The following is a 12191-nucleotide window of genomic DNA, read 5'->3' as shown; positions in this document are numbered from 1 at the left end:
AGAAATAAAAACTATTTCGTATTCCTGCGCCTGTCTCCAATCATTATACATCGTGACACTCACTCTCTTGGTTTTTATCTGTTTCTGTCTTTCTCTCTCTAGGACAAAACTTAGAAAGGTTTATTGTAAGCCATTAATCAGGAGCGTAACAGTGGGGGACACCTATAGGCACACACACAGTCTGATAACACAGTGTCAGAGAAAGCTTTTAGCTTCTGAATTCACAGAATCACGTCAGAATGCAAACGCCCCCCAGTATTTGTGCGTCATTCACAGCTTCAGCTGGAAGGAAATTTGCTGGCACTTGTTATGTTGACAACTATATAGAGATGTAGGATCTTAATTTGATCACTCTTTTGTTGCTAATACTTTTCCTGCACAGAAGGAAATACAAACTTGTAGTGTATTTGAGTTTTAAAAAGGCTTCTAAAGTTTGTAATTTCTACTGCAAAATGTCAGACTTGATTTGCGCTAACACATTTTTTTATCAACCCCCACATAACATTAACCCCTAACTCCTGTACCTAAAGCTAACCCCTAACCCTAATTCTAATTCTAACCCTTTCCCTAAACCTAACATCTAAGCCTAAAATAGTTTTTTTCCTTGTGCGGACTGGTGAAATGACTTTTCCTTGTTATACTATGTTTGTGAGGACTTCTGGTCCCCACAAGGATAGTTAAACCAAACGCACGCACGCATACACACACATATACACACACACTCACCACTCACACACACACAGCAGCCAAGCCCCTTATTTATTTATTTATTTACCAGGTAAGTTGACTGAGAACACATTCTCATTTGCAGCAACGACCTGGGGAATAGTTACAGGGGAGGGGGATGAATGAGCCAATTGTAAACTGGGGATTATTAGGTGACCATGATGGTTTGAGGGCCAGATTGGGAATTTAGCCAGGACACCGGGGTTAACACCCCTACTCTTACGATAAGTGCCATGGGATCTTTAATGACCTCAGAGAGTCAGGACACCCGTTTAACGTCCCATCCGAAAGACGGCACCCTACACAGGGCAGTGTCCCCAATCACTGCCCTGGGGCATTGGGATATTTTTTAGACCAGAGGAAAGAGTGCCTCCTACTGGCCCTCCAACACCACTTCCAGCAGCATCTGGTCTCCCATCCAGGGGCTGACCAGGACCAACCCTGCTTAGCTTCAGAAGCAAGCCAGTAGTGGTATGCAGGGTGGTATGCTGCTGGTACGCTTGTCTGTTTTCTGCACGGATGACACTTACTGTAGCACCGAGACTTTCTCTCTCCATCTCTCAAGCTCTCTCTCTCTCCTCTCTATCCCTTTCCCTCTCTCTCTCCTCTCTATCCCTTTCCCTCTCTCTCTCTCCCTCCTTTCCTCCCTCTCTCTCTCTCATCCTCCTTTCTTCCCTCTCCCTCTCTCTCTCTCTCTCTATCCCTTTCCCTCTCTCTCTCCCTCCTTTCCTCCCTCTCTCTCATCCTCCTTTCTTCCCTCTCCCTCTCTCTCTCTCCTCTATCCCTTTCCCCCTCTCTCTCTCCCTCCTTTCCTCCCTCTCTCTCTCATCCTCCTTTCTTCCCTCTCCCTCTCTCTCTCTCCTCTATCCCTTTCCCTCTCTCTCTCTCCCTCCTTTCCTCCCTCTCTCTCTCATCCTCCTTTCTTCCCTCTCCCTCTCTCTCTCTCCCTTCCGCCCACTCTCGCTCTCTCTCTTTCTCTCTATACCTTTTCCCTCTCACTCTCTCTCTCTCCCCCTTTTTTGCTCCCTCTTCCTCTCTTTCTCCAGACCAGTATTTGCTCCAGACGTCCAGTCTGCCTTGGCTGGTGGTTTGATAAATTGTCCTCTATCTCATCTCTGTGCATTGTCATTGTCATTGTCAAGTGTGCGTGTGCGTGTGTGCTTCTCTGCGTCTGTGTGTGATTGTGTGTCCGTCCTTGCTAGTGTGTTCTTGTTCGTGTGTGTTATTCTACATTCATTGTCTATGTTTTGAAGTGTTTGGGTTCCTCTCAGAAGGTTGCTGTCACTGCGTTCCTCTTAGAAGGGTAAGGGTTTGGGTTAGAAGGTTGCTGTCACTGCGTCTCTAAGAATCTATAAGCATGTAACAGTCCCCCATTGTCAGAGCAGAATACACATCTATACTGTTTGAAAAGACATGTAATAATAAAATGGAGAAATTATAAAAGCAGCATGGCAATCTATCACTACAAGCTACATTTAGTAGAAATGACAGGGGAGGTATATATGTTTAATAACTAGGCAAGTCAGTTAAGAACAAATTCTTATTTACAATGACGGCCTACACCAGCCAATCCCGGACATCACTGGGCCCATTGTGCGCTGCCCTGTGGGACTCCCAATCACAGCCAGTTGTGATACAGCCTGGATTCAAACCAGCGTGTCTGTAATGACACCTCTAGCACTGAGATGCAGTGCTTCAGACCGCTGCTCCACTCGGGAGCCCGAGGAATAGTGGAATAAGCATGGAGGAACAATTGTATTCATTTCACTCCATCTTTTGAAGTCATATTGAATATTCGCTGTCAGTGAAAAAAAACAATTGTCAGTCAACCCAAACCCTCTCCTATAATTATTTATTTGTGCTTAATGTTTCTTATATTTGATTGTGATTCAGAGTCACCGGGATCAGCATTTTTCTTTTTTTGACCAAGAATCCTTATTTTTTTCTAAATTAGAAAATCATCACTGCATGTACCTATAAGCCTACATTTGGCTGATAATACAATGAAGATACACATTAGGCATTGCATGTAAATTGCTTAGAAATTATATTTTAGAATTCACCCCATCCAACCCCCCACCCTCTCTCTTTCTCTCTTTCTCTCTCTTACGCTCTCTTTCACTCCCGTTCTTTCTCTCTGCCCCGTTGTTTCTCTCTCTCTCGCTCTGTCTCCCTCTCTCTGTCTCAAGGTGCCCTGAGCATGGACAAATGGAAACAAGTTTGACAGATACAGAGCTCACATTAACAGCATAAAAATTAATAACACTTTTCAACATATAGGCAGCTTTATTTCAATGTAATTCATTATTTATGACCAACATTTATTGACGCTTTATTCAGGTTGACAGATAGGTAGGTAGTTAGATAAATATAAACATTTTTACTCTTGGGGTGTCATAGCTTGCCATTGCGCATTCTGTGGCGTGACACTTCATAGTACTCTCTCTCTCTCTCTCTCTCTCTCTCTCTCTCTCTCTCTCTCTCTCTCTCTCTCTCTCTCTCTCTCTCTCTCTCTCTCTCTCTCTCTCTGTCTCTCTTTCAGAAGAGCACTTTATGTAAGATGATACCTGCGCGTGTGGGTGCACTGTACTGTAGCCTATTAGCTCGAGCTCCCACTTCCCGTTACCCGGTGAATGATATCAACAGAGCGTTTTGCCTGTTCCCTACTGAGCGAAAGAGCACGCTTGAAAGGAGAATAACATCAAACCGCACAACTGAACAACAGCCAGAGCGCATGGAACCAGTGAAAATATAGGCTACCCACAGCAACACTCACGTTTGAGGTTTCACCGGCGGCGAGAGCACATTGACAGGACAACGGGAGGACTGTTTATTCAAGTTGGACGGATGATTTAGCGAACATAATTGAGTAGACTGCCCGGCGGATGATAAGCGTCCGGGACCGGTGCTGTCGATTGTGCGAGGAGGCAAGTTAACGTTACCGGAGGAAGAAGGTGAGTGAGAGTGAAAGTTTCAGATGGTAGTCCAATTGATTAATTAGCCTATAATATCTACTAGAATATACAGCCATGGGTCTGAGGAGGTAGTAGCCAATAGGCTATGTCATTTTTAGCATCATGTTATTAACAGTTATTTGTAAGTGGTTGGTTGGATAGGCTTACCGTTTAGGAATTGTTGAATTTTTTACAACGTTGGGTCGGTGAGCTTGTTGGTCATGATAATACTGTAAATTACCATAGGCTATGACAGTGTTGACGATCTTGGCTCAGTCCGTTAGTCATACAGCAGGTGTCTGTTTGACGAGCAGCAGACTATTTTCAGTTGAAATCAATGTCACTGACACCAGTAGGATTTGATTCATTAGATGTATCACAACACGGGCCTATGTTTGGAGAGATGAGTGATGCTGTTTTATATAGGTCTATCTCACATGGGGAGTTAGTTTGGCATGACAGTGAGCCTGGCACCCAATCTAGAACCCGAGATTGTGATGATGGACTCTCCAGTTTGACTTGACTCTGAGCTGTTGCTCTCTGGGTGGAATGAAGTTGCCCAGTGATCTTGTGTCAGATTTTGTATGGTTGAAATCCGTGATATATATAGAGATATAGAGGTTGTGCACTTCTAAACTCATGTAGCCACGCCTACCCATCTTTTTACTGTGTGATACGGTTTACCCACCTATTAGTAGGGAGGGCAAATTGAAAGGGCAGCTGCAAAGTCACTATTAGCTGATCTAAACGTCCATCGGAATGGCAAACTAGCATGTGATAGCCGTTGATCCGATGGTCCATTGAAAGCCGTTCGACCAACCTTTACTTGGGGAGTTTCTCCCATTCTTCTCTGCAGATCCTCTCAAGCTCTGTCAGGTTGGATTGGGAGCGTCACTTCACAGCTATTTTCAGGTCTCTCCAGAGATGTTCGATCGGGTTCAAGTCCAGGATATTCAGAGACTTGTCCCGAAGCCACTCCTGTGTTGTCTTGGCTGTGTGCTTAGGGTCGTTGTCCTGTTGGAAGGTGAACCTTCACCCCAGTCTGAGGTCCTGAGCGCTCTGGAGCAGGTTTTCATCAAGGATCTCTCTGTACTTTGCTCCGTTCATCTTTCCCTCAATCCTGACTAGTCTCCCAGTCCCTGCCGCTGAAAAACATCCCCACAGCATGATGCTGCCACAACCATGCTTCACCGTAGGGATGGTGACAGGTTTCCTCCAGACGTGACACTTGGCATTCAGGCCAAAGAGTTCAATCTTTATTTTATCAGACCACAGAATCTTGTTTCTCATTGTCTGAGAGTCTTTAAGTGCCTTTTGGCAAACTTCAAGCGGGCTGTCATATGCCTTTTACTGAGGAGTGGCTTCTGTCTGGCCACGCTACCATAAAGGCCTGGTTGGTGGAGTGCTGCAGAGATGGTTGTCCTTCTGGAAGGTTCTCCCATTTCCAAAAAGGAACTTTAGAGCTCTGTCAGAGTGACTATTGGGTTCTTGGTCACTTCCCTGACCAAGGCCCTCCTCCCCCTATTGCTCAGTTTGGCCGGGCCACTGTGATCTTGGGGACCTTCAATGCTGCAGAATTTGTTTGTACCCTTACCCAGATCTGTGCCTCGACACAATCCTGTCTCTAATTCTACGAACAATTTCTCCGACCTCATGGCTTGGTTTTTACTCTGACATGCCTTATATAGACAGGTGTGTGCCTCCCCAAACCATGTCCAATCAATTGAATTTACCACAGGTGGACTCCAATAAAGTTGTAGAAACATCTCAAGGATGATCAATGAAAACAGTAAGCACCTGAGCTATATTTCGAGTCTCATAGCAAAGGGTCTGAATACTTATGTAAATAAGGTATTTCTATTTTTTATTTTCAATACATTTTCAATAAATTTGCAAAATATTCTAAAAACCTGTTTTTGCTTTGTCATTATCGAGTATTGTGTGTAGATTTGGAATTGTTTTTATTTAATCCATTTTAGAATAAGGCTGTAATGTAACAAATGTGGAAAAGGTCCAGGCATCTGAATACTTACCGAAGGCACCGCATAAGGTGCTCATTTAAAAAAATAGCCTGCAATACAACTACATATCCGATAGCTATTGTGGCACATGTACTGTATGTGTAGATAGCAGGCTACATTTTGTGTTTCTGTTTTCAATATATCACAAACTGTTTCTGCATATTGATTATTGATTAGGACACTTTGGGCAATTTATCAAAAGGTTTTGACAATATGAAGCAACAACAGCATAATGTTCAATTCATGTTTTAGAAATATAAATGGAACTTTCAACATTCATTTCCAATAGTATTCTACTTAATCAGGTAAAAACTGCTGAATGAGTCCAAAAACGCTCTGTGATCACCACAAATCATGGAAACGGGTATGATGTGCCTTTTTGCATTAGGTTTTCTCTGTCGTGTTGCATTTGATCCCACGAATTGGTCTGATACCAGCTTTAGCATCTGCAGTGCTCTCACACACTTACTTAAACAGCCACACAGGCATGCAACTACACACACAGCGGGAGAGAGATGCATCTGTCACTAAGCCAGCTACTGAAACAGCTGTAGAGTCAACTTTTTATCTGGAGAGATACAGAGATACACCTGCCGACTAAATCCTCAGGCTCAAACATCCATAGAAATGTGTGTACACAGCTCTCATGACCTGAAGTGCTAGTCCCACACGCACAATTGCTTGGAAGCGCGCGGGAACACACACATACACACACGCACACGCACACGCACACACACACACACACACACACACACACACACACACACACACACACACACACACACACACACACACACACACACACACACACACACACACACACACACACACACACACATACTCAAACAGATATGCTGCTTCACACAAGGACAGCCACTTTAACAGCAGTAGAGAACGAAGTGATGTTTTGTTTTCGTGATTTATTTTTTAAAAACAACTATTTGAATCTGCTTTCGCCCAACCGGTACCTAAATAATTGATCCAACAGTCACTTCTGTGTTAATTGACCTATGACCTCCTGGTTAGGATTCTCCTGGCTGCAGTTTGGCTGTCGCTATTATTGTGGTGCTGAACTTGGGGACGCCGATTCCTTTGCTGTCCACATTAGTGGTACTGACTAGCTGCTCTTATGCAGTACTTTAGTATCGGACCTTTTACTCGTGTGGCAAACAATCTGAGCACTTTTCTAGTTTCGAGTCCGGTTTCCCAGACACAGATTAAGCCTAGACAAAAGTTTTTCAGTGGAGCAGCATTGATTTAGTCTAGGTTTTGGGAGTAAACAACACTCCCACTTGAATTCCCCCCAACACTCCCACTTGACTTACTAGCTCTGACTTCCCCCTACTAGCTCTGACTTCCCCCTACTAGCTCTGACTTCCCCCTACTAGCTCTGACTTCCCCCTACTAGCTCTGACTTCCCCCTACTAGCTCTGACTTCCCCCTACTAGCTCTGACTTCCCCCTACTAGCTCTGACTTCCCCCTACTAGCTCTGACTTCCCCCTACTAGCTCTGACTTCCCCCTACTAGCTCTGACTTCCCCCTACTAGCTCTGACTTCCCCCTACTAGCTCTGACTTCCCCCTACTAGCTCTGACTTCCCCCTACTAGCTCTGACTTCCCCCTACTAGCTCTGAATTTACTGATAGCTACTTTATTGAAGAACAATGTACTTACTATGACTGTGATATGTGTTTGTCCCACCTAGCTATCTTAAAATGAATGCACTAACTGTAAATTGCTCTGGATAAAAGTGTCTGCTAAATGACAAAAATGTAGGTGTTTAATTAACCCAAACATGTGTTAGGTCAAGCAGCCTGTGGAGATATAGAGCCAGCCCTGTGGGTGTGTTTGGTGAAGTTAGAATTTTCCAGTTTAAGGGTCAAGGTTAGGATTGGGGGAGGGGAAACTGATCCTAGATCGGCACCTAAGGGACTCTTATCCTGGAGCGTACTTATGTACACGATTTACTGGTATTGACCAACAGGGGAAACTGACTGTATATATTGTTTGTAGTCTATTTATTTGTCAACAAAATGGTTAGAATGTATTTCACAGCCCTGATACCCCCATTTGATAAATTCACCTCAGTCAATTAGGGGGGAGAGGACAGCAACAGAATAGAACAGAATAGAACAGAACAGAACAGAACAGAATAGAACAGGACAGAATAGAACAGAATAGAACAGAATAGAACAGAACAGAATAGAAAAGAACAGAATAGAACAGAATAGAACAGAATAGAACAGAACAGAACAGACCAGAATAGAACAGAACAGAACTGTTACATCTGCTCCTGCCACACCCTCTACTTCTCATCCTGGACCTCCCTAACCTGCCACCACTCCCCCAGTGCTCTCTCTCTCCCTCTCTCTCTGTGTGTATGTGATTGTGTGAGTAGAGACAGGTGTGCTGGAAGCTGAGCAGATTCCCACCAGCTGCAAACTGTTCCATAATCAAGAACCCTACAAATACTCAGTCCTGCCACTTCCATGCTGCCAGATCGTAGTCTCTACTCAGTCAGTCTGCATTTCTAGCTGTTTGTTGCTGCATAGATTTTGTTATCCGTCTTTCGGATGGGACGTTAAACGGGTGTCCTGACTCACTGAGGTCATTAAAGATCCCATGGCACTTATCGTAAGAGTAGGGGTGTTAACCCCGGTGTCCTGGCTAAATTCCCAATCTGGCCCTCAAACCATCATGGTCACCTATTAATCCCCAGTTTACAATTGGCTCATTCATCCCCCTCCTCTCCCCTGTAACTATTCCCCAGGTCGTTGCTGCAAATGAGAACGTGTTTCTCAGTCAACTTACCTGGTAAAATAATGGTAAAATAAAATAAATAAAAATAAATCCTGTTGTCCCTGTTTTCCGTAGCCTCATGCTGCTTTTTCTCTCCGCTACAGTCCCGTCTGCTTTGACTCTGGTACCTATCTCCAGTCCCTCGTCTCCTCAGTCCTGCTTCCCTGTCCTGGATCTTCGCTCTACTGCTTCATTGGATTCCACTCCAGACCTGCTTACCCGGTTCCTAATCTCCTTACCCCCAGTCTCAGCCTGGATTCCCTACTACCTGCCCAGATTCCCCTGGACTGCACCCCATCTCCTCTCCTGCTTTAGGTAGCCAAAACATTAGGTAACCAAAACATTGGTTACCTATCCTTGGCTCCTCGTCTGTCTGCATTTGGGTTCACCTGCTCCGCCCCGCGTAACAGTTAGATCTGGCCAGCGACATGAACCCAGCAGACTTAGATATTCTCCACCAAATCCTCGCCGGCGAAGGCGCCCTGCTTGAGCAACATGACCGAGCCTTGAAAACCCTTCTGGAGCACATCAAGGAGTTTTCACGGCACTTTTCTGACCTACAGGGCTGAACATTCGCCCAGAGCTCACAACCAGTCCCAAGTCCTTCTCCTCTTGCCCGTGAGCCATTTGTTCCGACTCCCGAGCGTTACGATGGCAACCTCGGAGCTTGCAGAGCCTTTTTGGTACAATGTTCACCAGTATTCGAGCAACAGCCCCCTCTTATGCTAGAGAACAGGGCAAGGTTTCCTTCCTGATTAGCTGCCTTCGTGGAGTAGCGCTTTCCTGGGCCACGGTAGTGTGGGAGAGACAGTCCCCCATCTAAACGACCCCTGTCCCTCCATCAATGTCCCTATAGTGTTGCTGAGATGGCAATCGAGTTTCGCACCCTCGCCGCTGGAATGAGGAGGCCCTTCAGGGAGCATTCCAAAACGCGCTCACAGGGACCATGAAGGACGAGTTGGTGTCCAGGGATGAGCCTGATGAACTCACTGATCATCTCTCTCGCCATCTGCATCGACAACCGTCTCCATGAGCATCGGAGGGAGAGGGTAGGCAGGGTTGCATTCCCCATAACATCTGCTTCATTGCCTTGTCCTCCTTCTCCGACTGCATCCCTTCCCAAGGCTCTTCCTGAACCCATGCAGCTTGGCCGGGCCCATCTCTCTCCAGAGGAGAGGCAGTGCGCGAATCAGCGCTAGGAGCTGCACATACTGTGGCCAGGTTGGTCACTTTGTTTCCACTTGTTCCACTTGTTTTGCGTCCAGCAAAAGAGGAGGCTTGGCAGTAGTGGGGGATATACTGTTGAGCCAAATCGCCTGCCCATCTTCCCCCAGACCCCTTGCTTGAAGGCAATCTTGTGTGGCAGAGCCAGGCTTTTCCTCTGTCTGCTCTCATCGATTCGGGTGCCGACGAGAGCTTCCTGGACCAAGATGTCGTTACCCAGTTGGCCCTGGACACTGTCCCACTCGATTCACCCCTCGATGCCAACGCTCTCCACGGACAACTCCTCGCCTGTGTCTGTGAGAGAACCGTCCCTGTCATCCTGCATATCTCTGAAAAAAATCAGTTGCCACATAATCGACTGTCCTCACTCTACCCTGGTTCTTGGCCATCCACGGTTAAAGCTACACAAGCCACAGAGTGACTGGGCCCCCGGAAAGGTAACCACTTGGAGTTCATTTTGTCACTCTAATTGTCTACATTCTGCCCTTCCCCCTGCCTTGTCTGTGCCCCAGTCCATTCCAGTCATCAGTTCCTCCCGAATATCACAATCTAGCTCCTGTGTTCAGCAAGCACCACACCCTGTTGCTGCCGCCTCATTGGCCGTACGACTGCGCCATTGACCTCCAGCCTGGAGCTCCTCTCCCCAGTAGCCGGTTGTTTAACCTCTATCGCCCCGAGCACGAGGCTATGGAGAGGTACAGTTGAGGGCGGAAGTTTACATACACTTAGGTTGGAGTCATTAAAACTTGTTTTTCAACCACTCCACACATTTCTTGTTAAAACCTCTACCGCTTCTCTCTCCCGGATCCGGAAATGATGGCTGGGTTCACAAGATGTTTATCTTTCATTTGCTGTATTGGACTTGTGATTTCATGAAATTATATTATATGATATCCCTGTCCCGTTAGGCTAGGCTATGCTAGTCAGCTCCAGGATCCAGGAGGGTGACTCGTTAGAGGTTAACAAACTATAGTTTTGGCAAGTCGGTTAGGACATCTACTTTCTGCATGACAGAAGTTTACATACACTAAGTTGACTGTGCCTTTAAACAGCTTGGAAAATTCGAGAAAATGTTGTCATGGATTCTGATAGGCTAATTGACATTTGAGTCAATTGGACGTGTACCTGTGGATGTATTTCAAGGCCTACCTTCAAACGCAGTGCCTCTTTGCTTGACATAATGGGAAAATGAAAAGAAATGAGCCAAGACCTCAGAAAAAAAAATGTAGACCGCCAGAAGTCTGGTTCATCCTTGGGAGCAATTTCCAAATGCCTGAAGGTACCACGCTCATCTGTACAAACAATAGTACGCAAGAATAAACACCATGGGACCACGCAGCCGTCATACCACTCAGGAAGGAGATGCAGGTACGGAAACAGGTACAAAAAAGCATCTATATTCACAGTAAAACGAGTCCTATATCGACATAACCTGAAAGGCCGCTCAGCAAGGAAGAAGCCACTGCTCCAAAACCTCCATAAAAAAAGCCAGACTACGGTTTGCAACTGCACATGGGGACAAAGATCGTACTTTTTGGAGAAATGTCCTCTGGTCTGATGGAACAAAAATATAACTGTTTGGCCATAATGACCATGATTATGTTTGGAGGAAAAAGGAGGAGGCTTGCAAGCCAAAGAACACCATCCCAACTGTGAAGAACGGGGGTGGCAGCACCATGTTGTGGGGGTGCTTTGCTGCAGGAGGGACTGGTGCACTTCACAAAATAGATAGCATCATGATGGAGGGAAATAATGTGGATATATTGAAGCAACATCTCAAGACATCAGTCAGAAAGTTAAAGCTTGGTCGCAAATGGGTCTTCCAAATGAACAATGACCCCAAGCATACTTCCAAAGTTGTGGCAAAATGGCTTAAGGACAAAAAAGTCAAGGTATTGGAGTGGCCATGACAAAGCCCTGACCTCAATCCTATAGAAAATTTGTTGGCAGAACTGAAAAAGCGAGTATGGAGGTCTACAAACCTGACACTGTTACACCAGCTCTGTCAGGAGGAATGGGCCAAAATTCACCCAACTTATTGTGGGAAGCTTGTGGAAGGCTACCCTAAACGTTTGACCCAAGTTAAACAATTTAAAAGCAATGCTACCAAATACTAATTGAATGTGTGTAAACTTCTGACCTACTGGGAATGTGATGATAGAAATAAAAGCTGAAATAAATCATTCTCTCTACTATTATTCTGACATTTCACATTCTTAAAATAAAGTGGTGATCCTAACTGACCTAAGACAGGGAATTTTTGCTAGGATTAAATGTCAGGAATTGTGAAAAACTGAGTTTAAATGTTTTTGGCTAAGGTGTATGTAAACTTCCGACTTCAACTGTACATCCAGGATTCTCTGGTTGCAGGACTTATCAAGCCTTCCTCCCCGGTGGGTGCTGTTTTTTGTTGTTGTGAAGGATAGGTCACTGAGGCAGTGCATAGACTTCCGTTGGCTGAATAATA

At 45.4% G+C, this 12191-nt stretch overlaps 1 protein-coding gene across 4 annotated transcripts in view; it reads left to right on the top strand.

The window, feature by feature from the left end:
- The first annotated feature begins 3138 nt into the window (after window positions 1-3138).
- LOC129828745 (zinc finger matrin-type protein 4-like) overlaps window positions 3139-12191 on the top strand; it is a 116842-nt gene continuing 107789 nt past the window's right edge. Inside the window, exon 1 of one of the 4 annotated variants that reach the window (XM_055889916.1) lies at window positions 3139-3680. The gene's annotated coding sequence lies outside the window, so the exon portion shown is untranslated. The remainder of the gene's footprint in view (window positions 3681-12191) is intronic. The other 3 variants (XM_055889917.1, XM_055889918.1, XM_055889914.1) reach the window with 3 other exon arrangements.

This window comes from Salvelinus fontinalis, chromosome 30, assembly GCF_029448725.1.
Source record: "Salvelinus fontinalis isolate EN_2023a chromosome 30, ASM2944872v1, whole genome shotgun sequence".
Taxonomy (NCBI): Eukaryota; Metazoa; Chordata; class Actinopteri; order Salmoniformes; family Salmonidae; genus Salvelinus; species Salvelinus fontinalis.
Note: the sequence above shows the minus strand (reverse complement) of the source record. Positions and strands in the feature narration are given on the sequence as shown.